At 39.6% G+C, this 15,957-nt stretch overlaps 1 protein-coding gene and 1 long non-coding RNA gene across 3 annotated transcripts in view; both read right to left on the bottom strand.

The window, feature by feature from the left end:
* SEMA5A (semaphorin 5A) overlaps positions 1 to 15,957 on the bottom strand; it is a 627,428-nt gene that overhangs the window by 396,550 nt on the left and 214,921 nt on the right. The gene's annotated exons all lie outside the window — the stretch shown is intronic.
* On the bottom strand, positions 305 to 15,233 carry LOC122458827. The gene is made up of 2 exons (XR_006279106.1): positions 15,178 to 15,233; positions 305 to 403 (listed from the first exon to the last, which is right to left on the bottom strand). It is a non-coding gene; the product is annotated as an uncharacterized LOC122458827 (long non-coding RNA).

The following is a 15,957-nucleotide window of genomic DNA, read 5'->3' as shown; positions in this document are numbered from 1 at the left end:
GCTGTAGTCATCATGAACAGGTCAGATTATGAACAGGAGGCTGCCAGACAACTCTCCAACACCACATTCTAAGGGCCACTATCCTCCGATCCCACTAAGGAGTGCTGTAGCTACCTTTAGAAGTCTCACATTCCTTGCATTTTGTCAAATCTGCAATGAAAATGTTCTTAAAATGAACATGTAATGGGTCATCATCCCAGACTGCTATAACTTGAAATAGATGGCAGAATGCGGGTAAAACACAGAGCAGGAGACATACAATTCTACCCTGAGGAGTTCAGTCACAAATTTAATTAACACATTGTTTTTAAATGAGCGTCATCAGCAAGAAGCATGTCCTCTGGAATGATGGTCGAACCATGAAGGGGCATACTAATGTTTAGCATATGTGGCATGCAAATACCTTACAACAAAAGTGCCATGTAAACGCTTGTTCTCACTTTCAGGTGACGTAAATAAGAAGTGGGCAGCACTATATCCTGTAAATGTAAACACATTTGTTTGTCTGAGCAATTGGCTGAACAATAAGTAGGACTGAATAGACTTGTAGGCTCTAAAGTTTTACACTGTTTTGTTTCTGAATGCAGTCATGTCACGAAAAAATCTAAATTTGTAAATTGCACTTTCATGATAAAGAGATTGCACTACAGTACTTGTATGAGGTGAATTGAAAAATACTATTTCTTTTATTTATCATTTTTACAGTGCAAATATTTGTAATAAAAAATAAACATATAAGTTGAGAACTGTACAGGTGAAAACTGTGAGAACTGTATAAGTGAGAACTGTGAGAATTGAACTGGGTTCTGTGTTGTATCTGAAATTGATATATTTGAAAATGTAGAAAAACATCCAAAAATATTTAATAAATTTCAGCTGGCATTCAATTATTGTTTAACAGTGCAATTACAACTGTAATTAATCATAATTAATTTTTTCAATTGCGATTAATTTTTTTGAGTTAATCACATGAGTTAACTGCGATTAATTGACAACCCTAATTTCTAGTGTTTGCCCAAGAAAAGAACACCACCTTAGAAATATATGGTATCTACATTAGTCTTGTAGAATAATTTTGCCTGATCCATTAAGTACTTTCAAAATCTTAAAGTCTAGGAACCAGACTATATTCCTGCTCCATTCCCTTTGTCCTGTCACAGCTCCATCATCCAAGAACTATATTTCTGCATGCTTATATGTGTGCATATGTCTATTAGTGCGATAATTACAGGGAATTTAGGCCCTGACTGTCCGAGCCCCTAGGACTCAGACAGTCAGGACTGTAACAGATGTTACAATTACTTATTTTTGTACTTTTCAGAACTAGGGATTTGAATTATTTAGTCAAACTGGCCAAACACGTACTTTGCATACAGCTACAAGAAAGTGTAAGAGTAAAGAGAAAAAAATCCACTTTGAAAAACCGAAATCCCTTTCATCTGACAAAATAGTTTTTACAGCCTTGGAGTAAAGAGAAATTATGCAGTAGCATGGTATTAGCCATTACAACCAATGAGGGGTTTTGCCAATATTTTCCTCTCTCAGTTTGCATCTTAACTTTGTTAAAATTTCACAATGACAAGCAGAGATGGAAAGGGACCAAAACCAACCAAAGTACACAACAGGGAATATTATTTCTTATTTTGAAAAAGGCTCCACCTAACAAATTTATTTAGTAAAAGATGAAAGTAAATAAAAGTGGCCTGATTGTCAGAGATGTTGAGTTCTCACCAACTTGGGCCACTGTGAGGCTTAACTCATTAATTTTTGTAAAATACATTCATAGTCTCAGATGAAAAGTGTTATATAAGTGTAAAGAATAATTACATTAGATATTCCACACTAGAGTATGAAGAAGTCAACCTTTGACATCTCTAGTGTGGAGTACATGCTGTTATCATACTTTACACTTATATAGCACCTTCATGTGAGGATATCAACATGCTTCACAAATAATAATGAATTAAGGCTCACAAAGGCCAGAGTGCGTGAGAACTCAACATGTCTGACAATCAAGCCACTTTTATTTATTTTTATTTTTTACTAAATATGAATTAAGATATCTAACCTTAGGCACTCAGTTTAAAAATTATTGGACAAAAATGACTTGCTCAGGGTCACACAGGAAGTCTGTATGCAGCCATAAATTAAATATATATTTCTCAGCTCCTAGTCCGTGCCTTTACCACAAGCCTGTCTACCCTCACCCATGACCCAGACAAGTAGTCACCACAAAAATCACACATGCAGAATACCACTAAAAAACACTTAAAAATAGTAGCGGAGAGGAATGGAGGAGAGGGAGAATAAAACAAGATGTGTGCTTTTTGAAGATTTCTCCCATTATTCACTTATGATCCCCTTTGATTGCCATCTGTTTTTCTACTTGTAGGTCATACATGATCATAATCTCTCCTCCACCAGATCCACTGTACACACTGTGACGTTGCACCTCATAATGCTTTATAGAAATATGCTTATGAGTGTAAATATGACATAACTGGAATAGGTTTTATGCTAGATATGCCATGTAACATATCTTTGCAAAGGTTATGATCTACTGAATATATTCATCCTATTTGTATGTATGTGTCAATTTTATATCTGAAGTTATGAGTGTTGGCTCTATGCTTGTATTCAGTGTTTGCTGTAGGAAGCACATAAGGCAGATTTGGTCAACATAGCATGAAGGGGTTATTCAACGGTCCCTTCTGACCTTAAAGTCTATGAGTCTAAGTAATTGGGAGTACTTAACTAACAATGGACTTTGGGAAACACCAATCCACAACTGAGCTTTCCTGGGAACATTCAAACTAACATGTAAACAATGGTGTCAGCCTGCAAAAAGCTGAATCATTCATAGACATGTGACTTTCCCAGGTGGCTAGAGACTCCATCTTGTGTCTGTGATGTTGCACAGGAGAACAAAGGGGTTTCCACCCACAAAAGTGAGAATATAAAAGGCCCTGGAAACCCCTCCATTTTGTCTTCAGCTGGCTCAGAAGATAGCCTCTCCATCTCAAAGAGATGCCTGAAAGAAACTGAAACAAAGGACAATAACTATGGGGATGTGAGTGATTGCTGGACCCAGACTAGGAAGGCATCTAGTCTGTGAAAGAAGCTTATTGGAACATCTCTGAGGGTGAGATTTACCTTCATTTAGTTTCCTACTGTATTAGGCCTAGACTTGTGTGTTTTTGTTTTATTTTGCTTGGTAATTCACTTTGTTCTGTCTGTTATTACTAGGAACCACTTAAATCCTACTTTTTATATTTAATAAAATCACTTTTTGCTTATTATTTAACCCACAGCAAGTATTAATACCTGGGGGAGCAAACAGCTGTGAATAGCTCTCTATCAGTGTTATAGAGGGAGAACAATTTGAGTTTATCCTTTATAAGGTTTCTACAGCGTAAAAGATTTATTTGGGGTTTGGATCCCATTGGGAACTGGGTATCTGGGTGCTGGAGACAGGAACACTTCTTAAGCTGTTTTCAATTAAGCCTGCAGCTTTTCGGGGAGGAGGTTCAGACATGGGTCTGTGTTTGCAGCAGGCTAGCGTGTCTGGCTCAACAAGACAGGGGTACTGAAGTCCCAAGCTTCCAGGGAAAACGGCTCAGAGATAGTCTCAGCACATCAAGTGGCAGTCCCAAGGGGGTCTCTGTGACCCAACCTGTCGCACACACCCATTCTCGTCAATCTACAATGAAGTACTGAAGACAAGTATACTAGCCCTCAACAGGTATCATTACCAACTAACCCAACACAAGCCTAAACCCATTGCTATGGAGGTGCTGTAAGGGGTGCCACTTATTCACTAACTATTCAGATTCTTCCCAAGCTGAGCTGTTAGCAGGGAGCATTCAAAATTCCAGCATTTCTGTTCTCCTGGCATTGTGAAGCTGCTTCCCTATCATGAAGCAGGCCCTTGCTGGTTACCTCCTTCTCCTGCTCTCTGTATACACATCGAGGAAGCACAACAGACTGGGGCACAGAGGCCACTCTCAGTTGAATAAATATCACAGGAAGAATCCTCCTTGGGAGATTTAGAGGATAGCAAGAAGGGCTTCATAGGAACAGGGGAAGTGGCTGCAGGTGTATGGGGACAAGGAGTAATTTCAAGGGTAGAGAGTGCCTGAAGGTAGTGTGAAGGGGCAATGAAAGGGATATGGCTGGTTTGAGGGGCATGGAATACAATGGTGCAGAAAGTTCAGCAGTGGTGGATGGTGCCGGACATAAGAGTTCTTGGGTATTCTAGAAAAATGTTGTGGTACAAGAGTACAATAGTGAGAGGTTCCTGTAGGCAACAAGGGATGAGAGCACATGTTAGAGAGTGTAAGAAGAGAATGGAGAAAGATACTCTCTAATATGACATGCGTCTGAGACCTTGGATAAGGGATGCAGAAAGACAGAGACCAGAGGAATGATCATTGACCTTGGGGGAACAGAATCAAAGGGAAGAGACATCAGGATGGGAAGGGGAGACTTCAGAGAAAGAGAGGAATTTCCATACTACATCTGCTCCGTGGTCCTTCTGTTCCAGTATCCCATCTGTGAAAGTGGCCAGCACCAGAAATGTCAGAGGAAGATGTAGGAACCCTGCAGTAGACAAATATGGTATAATCTGCCCCCAATGTCAGGTTTCATCCTGATCTCCAATTCATAGTTTCTAAGGCCTGAAGGGCCTATTGTGAAGGGCCCATCTAATCCTTCCTCCAGTATAACACAGGCCATAGAACATCCCCAAAATAACTCAAAGAGTATCTTGTAGAAGAACATCCAATCTTGATTTAAAAATTGTTAATGATGGACCATGTTCCTTGGTAAACTGTTCCAATGGTTAATTACCCTCACTGGCAAAAATGTATGCCTTATTTCCCATCTGAATTTGTCTAGCTTCAACTTCCAGCCATTCAACACTGTTATACCTTTCTCTGCTATATTGAAACCAGGTTTGTTTGTTTGTTTTTTTTAAACAAACACAGCTTTCTTCCTCAGTTGTGGCTTTTTGGGCATCCCTAATAGATAGAAAGAAAAGGAGTACTTATGGCACCTTAGAAACCAACATATTTATTTGAGCATAAGCTTTCGTGAGCTACAGTAGCATAAGATTCCATATGCTTCTGGGTTTAAACCACAGAAGAATTGCAGAAGGTTAGGAGAGGGGAGAGATCCAATACAAAGAAAGTAAGAAGGATAAGAATGGGGCAGAAACTAGTGTGGAATCCAAAGGAAAGGAAAAGAAAGTAAGAATCTGGACAAAGGGAGAGATTTCAAATTCCACTTACACTATAAATTCTGTTGTGAGATTAAATTATATCATGGTAGGTCCCTGCTGACAGTTACATCCAGCAGCGTAGATGGGAGTAACCCAAGTTCCCAAACCCAGCTGCATCCTTGGACTTCTGAAGAGCTGTAGCACAATTTAAGAATAGGGTGAAAACACATTTCAGCCCTAATTACACTGCAAGGCTGAAGCATGTTTTAACTGCATTGGGACACCATTGTGCTGTGGCTGGGTCCCCCAACATTGAAGAAGGGCTTTTCTCTTCAGGGGAGACAGAGCCAATCAGGACTTAAGGCAGGCAAAAGTGCTAACTTGATTGCATATGCCACCCCCCCCACTTCCTCCAATGCATTTCCTAGCAACCTAGGAAAACCCCAGGAAATTAGCCATGACACCCATGTGGGGATTGGCTAGCTTCCTAAAGATTATATACTTTTGAGGTTAAGACATAAACATCTCTGTTTATATCCCTGGCCACTCTTTGAACTGTCTCCTTCCCTTCTGATTTTAGTAGTGTTGAAGTTCTACATGTGAGAATTGGCCTCAGAATTTATTTTGAAAGCAATTCTATTGTACAATTAAAATGAGGTATTCTCCCCCGTCTGGTCTCATAAGAAAACCTGTTTCCATTTTAAATATATAGAAGAGGAGAAATATAAAGGTAATTGCATACGGCCAGTTATAATAATATTATATTACACTTCTGGGAAAGTTCTCTGGCTTTAATTAGTAAGATCTGTTTCTAAAACTAACTCTATACTATAGTGATCTGATGCTTACTTTTTATGCTACAATTTCTGAAAGCATTAAACAGTTTTAGGGTGACCATATTTCCCTATGCTGAATACGGACACCTGGTAAAATTACTCGTGTTCAAGTGAGTTCAACAACAATCAATCAGAACTATGCAGTACTAACGTTCAAATTAACATCAAATTGACTGAGCCCTTGTTTAAAAGAAATACTGAGTATTTTTTTTTTATTTCTTTTTATTAACCTTCTTATCTTTAAGGTTTGTATGGAGAAAGGACACACAAACACTCCCGCACACCTCTCTCACATCGGGGTGGGAGAGGGTAATGGGGGTGGTGACCGACCAACCTCATCTGACCCTACCTACCCGACACTCTCCACCCTCCACGCCTCTCCAGGTATCTGGTGCTACATCTTCCCAAGGCAACATGTGGGAGGCCAAAAAAGGGGGCACATGCCCCCTTCCCCATATTTCTGCCAGGGTTCACACCAGAATGTAGCCAGCAGCAGCTTTTCAACTCTGTGCGGGAGGGAAGGGACGGGAGCTGCTTCTAGCCGCAGGGGGAAGGGATGACCTGGCCCATGCCTTTGCGGAGCTCACCTTCCCCCTTGCCCCCACTCCGCTGTGGCTGGAAGCAACTCGTCCCTTCCTGCCCGCACAGTGTCGAAAAGACGCTAACACCTCCAGGCTTCTGCTGGCCACCAACATAACCCAGCCCCCTCTGGCTACAGCACAGGCAGGAAGGGGTTAAGCCCTAAGGATGCACTGTGCACCAGGGCCCAGGGAACCTGACTGCAGGAGCTTCAGCAAATCTGGCCAGAGAGGTGGCTCAGCAGGGGAGGGTGTCTAGGGGATGGAGCAGCCCCGTGCTCCCTGGGGGCAGATCCCGGGGTGCAGGAGAAAATGGGAGCTAAGAGTATGCCCAGGAGGATTGCTGTGGAGCCTGAAAGGTTGGGGTCCAAATAGGCTGGAAAGCAGCAAGCAGACAGTGCCAGCCAGTAACGGGATGGAGGGTAGGGCCCTGCTGGCCGAGAGCCAGCACGCAGCAGGGACTGTGCTGATGGACCGGCAGGGAGAGTGGCCGGCTCCGCATGCTGCAGCTTTGCCCCACCACCAGCCTTGCACACCCACCCCCATTGTCGGCCACTGGACCCCCCCGACACACACACACAGACACTCACTGCTGGAGGGCAGGTCAGCTGGCGAGCAGGGATTCGGCCAGCAGCAGGACCCGCCAGTACCGATGGGGTGGGAGACAAAAAATATGGGACAATTTGCCCGTTTTTTAAGAAAAAGTCAGGATTCCTGCAGGAGGGCTTAAACACAGGACTGTCCCTTTAAAAATGAGATGTCTGGTTACCCTAATTAAACATCTCTATTTATATTGAATCAGTGATATAAACAGTACTGAATTAAATGTATCCAAACCCAGAACTCTTGAAAAATATCATTGTAAAGTATAAATAAATAAATTTGTTAGTCTCTAAGGTGTCACAAGTCCTCCTTTTCTTTTTTGCGAATACAGACTAACACGGCTGCTACTCTGAAAATTGTAAAGTCTAAATATGGAGAATGGATACACGCACAACTGAGTCATGCTGTAACATAGAGGAGAAAGCCTGCTGCTGGGAAAGGTTTTGGAGAAACAACTTGAGCTGGAGCATAGCCAAGATTACAGCACAGGGGTTTTTTTAAACAAGGTTTTTCATACTCAAGAAAACTTTAAACATCAGGCATTTTCTAGTATTGTTGGTTTGTCTGGTGCATGTACTATAATTACAGAGATGTTGGACTGAAAGCCCTCAGAATGAAGACAGGAATCTCTTGATATGTCCACTGAACATATGCAGCAAGGGTATGAAAGTTTATTTGAACTGCTGTAAACTCCAATCTGAACCCACCATCATTAGGGACAAGAGGTTAGTTTATGCCCAGTCAATCAACAGTCACTCCTGAAAATGATAAATAGTCACACAATAAACTTCCTGAATATAGGAAGCTCTCCAAATAGAGATTAGCAATATCAGAGGTTATTCAGCATTCTGCACCCATCCATGCCTGATATTGCATGAAAGAGTAGGCGTCAGAAGACCATGTGCAAGAGCAACACAGCTGGAGGAGCATTGATCATGCTTTTCTACTTCTGCCCAGGTTATCAGTTGTTTGCCATGTTGTTAGGTTGACCAGACAGCAAGTGTGAAAAATCGGGACAAGGGATGGGGTAATAGGCTGTAAAATCGGGACATCTGGTCACCTTAAGTTGTTGCCATGTTGGCCCAGGATATGAGAGAGACAAAATAGGCGAGGTAATATCTTTTATTAGACCAACTTCCTTTGGTGAAAGAGAAGCTTTCGAGGGACATAGAGCTCTTAAGCTTGTCTTTCACCATCTGAAGTTGGTCCAATAAAAGATATTACTGCATCCACTTTATCTCTCTCAGTTTATCAGTGACATTCAAACATAAGAACTGCCATACTGGGTCAGACCAAAGATCCATCAAGCCCAGTATCCTGACAGTGACCAATGGCAGGTGCCCCAAAGCGAACAGACAGTTTATCATCAAGTGATCCATGCCCTGTCACCCAATCCCAGCTTCTGGCAAACAGAGGCTAGGGACACCATTCCTGTCCATCCTGGCTAATAGCCATTGATGAATCTATCTTCCATGAATCTATCTAGCTCCCTTTTGAACCCTGTTATAGTATTGGCCTTCAAAACACCCTCTGGCAAGGAGTTCCAGAGGTTCACAGTGCGTTGCGTGAAAAAATACTTTCTTGTGTTTGTTTTAAACCTGCTACCTATTAATTTCATTTGGTGGTCTCTTGTTCTTGTATTATAAGAAGGAGTAAATAACACTTCCTTATTTACTTCCTCAATACCACTCATGATTTTATAGGCCTCTATAATATCCCCCCTTAGTCGCCTCTTTTCCAAGCTGAAAGTCCCTGTCTTATTAATCTCTCCTCATACGGAAGCTGTTCTATACCCCTCATCATTTTTGTTGTCCTTTTCTGAACCTTTTCCAATTCCAATGTATCTTTTTTGAGATTGGTCAACCTCATCTGCACATAGTATTCAAGGTGCGGGCATACCATGGATTTATATAGAGGCAATATGATATTGTCTGTCTTATTATCTCCCTTTCTTGATGATTCCCAACATTCTGTTCGCTTTGTTGACTGCCACAGCACATTGATTGATTTCAGAGATTTATCCACAATGACTCCAAGATCTCTTTCTTAAGTGGTAACAGCTAATTTAGACCCCATCATTGTATATGTATAGTTGGGATGTTTTCAACGTACATTACTTTGCATTTATCAACATAAAATTTCATCTGCCATTTTGTTGCCCAGTCACCCAGTTTTGTGAGATCCTTTTGTAGCTCTTCACAGTCTGCTTAGGATTTAACTATTTTGAGTAGTTTTGTGTCATCTGCAAATTTTGCCACTTCACTGTTTACCTCTTTTTCCAAATCGTTTATGAATATGTTAAATAGGACTGGGTCCAGCACAGATCCCTGGGAGACACTATTTACCTCTCTCCATTCTGAAAACTGACCATTTATTCCTACCCTTTGTTTCCTATCTTTTAACCCGTTACCAAGCCATGAGGGAACCTTCCCTCTTATCCCATGACTGCTTATTTTGCTTAAGAGCCTTTGTTGAGGAACCTTGTCAAAGGCTTTCTGAAAATCTAAATAAACTTTATACACTGAATCTCCTTTGTCCGCATGTTTGTTGACCCCTTCAAGAATTCTATTTCTTAACCTCTTTCTGCACATAAAAAGAAATGAAAATCTTGATGGTGATCCCTTAACTCTGGGAGGGGTGAGGAAGTCAAGACAGCACAGCTGATCACAACGCTGATTGATCCTGACTGTCCCTCAGTTCTTTCACCATTAAAGAATCCCAAAGCGGCAAGGCTCCACATTAGCAAGGAAGGAGGACAAGGCATGGAATCTGTGTGAACAACACATCTTGAAGAACCACAACTACTGTAAGGTATGTAACTGTTCTTTCTTCTTTTAGTGATTGTCCACTGTGATTGGGATTGCAGGACAGCACTACCAAAATTAGCATCCAATCTGGAAACTTATACTGAGGAATAGTGAGTGGTAAATGTATGAACTGAGCTCCATGTTGCTGCTCTACATATCACTGACAAGGGAAATTTTGCAACAAAAGTAAGGAATGCAGGCTAGAAACTTGCTGCTTAATTTAACTGCATCACAACAGAGTTGGGAGGAACTCTGACTAAAACAGGAAGTAAATGCAGGGTGGAGCATGGCTCCATCCCATATGATTTAGATAGACAATAGATAGATGAACAAGGGATTATCTTCGTTGAAGGGACATGAATCTGAGTTCTGTGATGAACAAACAGATATCTGAAACAATAGCAGAAAGACTATAGAAAATGACTAGCCAAGGAAAATGACGTTTGGTATGAAAATGCTCTTTGCTCATATTTGCTGTGATGTGGCAGTCCCTTTTACTAAATAAATTTTTTCTTTTACGCACACAGGAAATGGATGGTATAATTTTAAGGCAGAAAATGCAGCAAAGATTAGCTTTAGAGGGAAAAGTGTAAACCCAATGTCTTGTTGAGATTTTGTCCCTGTAAATGATGAAGAGTCAAACCTATATGCACCAAAGTGGGGCTCATGGCCAGATAACTTGAACTCCTTGAAAATGGCACTCACATTCTCTTCAGTGTTCTACAACTTCTTTCAAAATCATTGATATGTTTCAATTATACCTTCAACGATGAGGTGAAAATTAAAGAGAAGGATAATTATCAGTTGGGTGCTGTGTTAGCCACAAGACGGCTATGCATGCAAAGCATCTGCTGAATGCTGAGCATCTTGTGAAAAAAGAGCAGTGCATTTCAGCAATGAAAAAGCAGAGCACCTAAGCATTCCCTCTAGTCTTTAACAAAGTGCAGCTTCTAAAAGATGACATAGGAAGTCCTGAGCTGCTTGTGAGTTTAATTTTAAGAACTTCTATTTTTTCTTTAAAAACCCTAGTTTGGGGTCTGTCACCAGTGGCAACCTTTCATCAAAAATAACCATTTTTATTTTAAAAAGGTAAAAAATTATCAGCTTTGAAATTCTAGTTGCCTGATTCGTTTGACAGTGAATGTACGTGTAATATAACAGTAGCCTTCCCCTCCCTTTGCTTCTTCTGTTTTTGTAAACCCTTAGGTGACTGAAATTGCCAAAAATCCTATTCTCAGAAAAACTTCCATCTAAACAGGGCATCAAGGGATGGAATCAGTAGTGGAACGGATAATGGGATATGCTTGTGCATCCTGGTATCACAAACACATGGGTGCCCACAACATGTTTGTTGATCTTCAGTTACATCAGGGGATGGGATTTTAGATTGTTGCAGCCCTCCCTTTGGAGGGCTAAGGGTTTTATAGGGAAGAAAGGTGTTGTGTGTAGGTCCTGTTTGTTTGTTTGTTTGTTTTTAAACTATTAAGTGGGCGTGTTGTTTTTCAGGGAAGTCAACATTTGACCCTGTCAACCTTGACTTTGTTTCTTTGCGCAAGTGCATTGCAAAGCGACTAGATGAGTCAAGGGGCAGGTAGTAATATACCATCCTTTAATCATCAAAGTTTTTTGTTTAAATTAATCTAGGTCTGATAAATAAATAAGTAACTGGAAGCTGCTTCCACCTAATGGGTACTCCATGTCCTATACGAAAGGAACCGGTGGTCTGAGTCCACATAACAAAAACCACAACGGTGGTGAAGAATGAATTTTCTTCTGACCCTAAGAGATGATCCCTCTAGGTGAGTGATGAGAAATACTGGCAGGACAGGATGAAGAAGCCTAGATGCTTTCTGTCTGCTGTTTGGATAAACCAAGAGTTTGGTATCTAATCCTTCCAATCAACACTTTTCACAAATGCTGAATTCACCTTTATTTTTTTAAAAAAGTCCAAAAGGCATTCTTAGATCTTGTCATTGAAGTTAAGAAAAGATATTTGAAGTAATTTTTGTATATCTATAACTATATAGATAGCTATATAGCCTAATAGGTCTCTCTATAGCTGTGTTTATAACTAATTTTTTGGTTCACTGGATAAAACTTAAAAACTTTAAAAAAAAAATCAGGTCAAACTGTTTCATTCTATCTGAAATGAAATTATTCATTTTTGAGTTTAACCTTTTCTTTTTAATAAAACTGAAGTAAAATGTCATTTCCAATAAAAAATGACATGTTAATTCTGATGTCAAAATTATATATTTTAATTTTTCTGATTTTTTTCCCCACAGTTTTTCCAGTTGAAACAATTCAGTTAATCTGACATGAATTCATGACTCAAATCTGCATTTTTGGGTGAAAAAATTCTCATGAAAAATTTCACTGAGTTCTAGTTAAATAGTGATTTGCTACGAGAGGAAGGGAAAGATAGAGAGAAACCCAAAGGGTGTAAAGTTTATGCAATGTTCATGCTTTCTCATTCAGCCCACAAGTTATTTCCTCCATGGTGAACTCTAAATGTGTGCTGTCTATATATAAACCACACAATAAAACTAGAGGATTGTACTGACTCCATGCTCCCTAGACAAACACCAAATTAGGGAATTCTACAGTGGTTAGATAATGAGGTCAAGAAAAGACATTTTTGTGGGTTTCTAAACCAAATCTAAAATGTAGATTCTAGTTTTCTTTTCTGGAAAACCTCAAAGAAGCAATGAAGGCTTTGCTTTTGTTTCTTCTGTGGGTTAGGTTTTCATTTTATTTTTGAGCATTTGTTTATTTTCCATAAAATATGACCTTTTTGCAGTGTGTATTTTAAAACATTTCTAACCATGTTTTCTAGAATTATGTCAGCTGTCTCTTTCACTGAGGCAGCTCTCAGTTTCTCTCTAAAAATCTGGTATCACGGGATTTTGAGGTAAAACAGTGACAATGAAATTCCCAACCCCCAGTAATGGAGATCTGTGCAAGGCTCCACACAGCATTTAAAACCCAGTTAAGATAAAAAATAAGGGTCAAAATTGCTTCACCTCTGTCAAAAAAAAGCCTGAGAAATTAGGCTTCATGCAGGTGAAATGCAATGGATAACTTCATGCGTTAATTGCAGAGTCTAAAGGCATAGTCTACACGTAAAAGTTTTACTAGTGTAGATATACCAGCAAACCCACCTAATGTAGATGCATCTTATACCCGGAAAAAAAAATCCTTTGCCAGTATAACTTTACCAGTTCAGCAAGTGAAATAAATTATATCACAAAAATAATTTTATGCTGTTATGATTGCATCTACACTAGGGCTTTTGAGGGGGAAAAAAAAAAATCACACTCCTTAACCAAGATTGCTGCGTTGGAAAAAGTTTCTAGTGCAGACCTGGCCTAAGCTTCTGTTGATGACTGACAAGAGCTGTTTCAAGCTGTCAGGGCTCATAGAAGGAGTAATGTGCTGTTTTGATATATTAACGTGTGATAGACCAGAAAGCAGCTAATGAGATTTGAATGTTGTGAGATCAAAAACTGACTAATCAAGACCATTTGATATGCAGTACTTAAAACTAAAATGTGCTGAACATATTGTCCAAAAGTCATGTACAACATAGACTTCCACCCTGAGGAGACTACCTGCTTTGAAATGCCAGAAGCTTCAGACAGGAGTTAGCCTTCTTCAGCTTTATGCCTTGTTCCTTAATATGAAAAGTTCAACTCTGATTTCTTATATTTATGTAATGTCTCTTGTCTCTAGACTTCTCTGTCCATTGTCTGCTCCTCAGAGTTCCTGATCACAGGACCTTAGAGTTCCATACCTTTTCATAATGAGTTACATTAAAACACACACACACACACACACACACACACACACACGGTAACAGGATGCAGTATTAAGTAGATTTGTTTTTCCAATAAATCAAGTTAGTCTGAGGGAGCCCTAGAACACATAAAAAAATTAGCATTTCTATACCTATTTCCGTGAAACAATTTTTTCTGCACATACAAGCAAAACAGAATAAAGAAAAAATAAATAAAAAATGTTATATATTTTGTTCTTTTTATTGAAGAGTTGTTTTCACAGCTCTTCGATGTCCTGGCTTTAAGTTAAATTATATTTATTCATACTAGGGCTGTCAAGTGATTAAAAAAATTGCAATTAATAATGCGATTTAAAAAATTAATCGATTCATCATGCTGTTAAACAATAACAGAATGCCATTTATTTATTTATATATTTGTGGCTGTTTTCTACATTTTCAAATATATTGATTTCAGTTACAACACAGAACACAAAGTGTACAATGCACACTTTATATTTTTCTGATTACAATTATTTGCATTGTAAAAAACAAAAGAAATTATATTTTTCAATTCACCTAATACAAGTACTGTAGTGCAAACTTTATCATGAAAGTTGAACTTACAAATGTAGAATTATGTACAAAAAATAACTACATTTAAAAACATAATGTAAAACTTTAGAGCATACACATCCATTCAGTCCTACTTCAGACAAACAAGTTTGGTTACAATTTGCAGGAGATAATGCTGCTCCCTTCTTGTTTACAATGTTACCTAAAAGTGAGAACAGGCATTCGCATGGCACTGTTGTAGCCAGCATCACAAGATATTTACGTGCCAGATGTGCTAAAAAGATTCATATGCCCCTTCATGCTTCAACCACCATTCCAGAGGACGTGTCTCCATACTGATGATGGGTTCTGCTCAATAATGATCCAAAGCAGAGCGGACCAACATATGTTCATTTTCATCATCGGAATCAGATGGTTGATTTTCTTTTTTGGTGATTCGTTTTCTGTAGTTTCCGCATCTGAAAGCATTCTCCACATCTCGTCACTCTCAGATTTTGGACAGCACTTCAGATTCTTAAACCTCAGGTGGAGTGCTGTAGCTATTTTTAGAAATCTCACATGGGTACCTTCTTTGCATTTTGTAAAATCTGCTGTGAAAGTGTTCTGAAAATGCATGTGTGTGGGGTCATCATCTGAGACTGCTATAATATGAAATATGCAGGTAAAACACAGAGCAGGAGACATACAGTTCTCCCCCATCATCAGCATGGAAGCATGTCCTGTAGAATGGTGGCCGAAGTATGAAGGGGCATACGAATGTTTAGCATATGTGGCATGTAAATACCTTGCAATGCCAGCTACAAAAGTCCCATGTGAATGCCTGTTCTCACTTTCAGGTGACATTGTAAATAAGAATCAGGCAGCAGTATCTACCATAAATGTAAACAAATGTGTTTGTCTTAGCAATTGGCTGAATTACAGGTAGGACTGAGTGGACTTGTAGGTGTGACGTTACACCCCATATTCTTCATAGAAATACACTTATGATATGACTATGGCATAACAGATGTATTTTATGCAAGATGGGTCTTGCTATATATCATTGAAAAGGCTATTATTTACTGAATGCGATTATCCAATTTGTATGCATGTATCATTTATGTACCTGAAGTTATAAATATTGACTATGTAACAATTAAAACTGTGTGTGTACTTGCAGATCACCCACCAGACAGAATACAATCAGCCTGGATAGGCTATTAGGAAAGACAATGGGTCTTTGAAGATGCTGATCTCTCATCTTTCTGGAGTTCCTTCCTGTGGACATTATAAATAAACCTTCTCTCATGGTTGCTTTGACACTGAAACATCATGTGATCATGTCACCTGGTATAGGACACAATCATGAGTTGGTACTTTTCCACTGAAGAGGGGTGGGGATCAAACAAGGAAACAAAATATTCCTGCCATATGTAAATCCTATTTAAGGCTGGAGAGTGAGTTAAGCAGGGTCACTGGTTCTTCACTGAATCCCCACCCAGGATGACTGCTGTAAGACACCTAAGACTGATCTGGGGAGAAAGGATTGGGATCCAGGCTAAGACAGGGGTCTAGCCTGTGAAGA

Source organism: Dermochelys coriacea, chromosome 2 (assembly GCF_009764565.3).
Source record: "Dermochelys coriacea isolate rDerCor1 chromosome 2, rDerCor1.pri.v4, whole genome shotgun sequence".
Lineage (NCBI taxonomy): Eukaryota > Metazoa > Chordata > Testudines > Dermochelyidae > Dermochelys > Dermochelys coriacea.
This window is presented reverse-complemented; position numbering and strand designations above follow the sequence as displayed.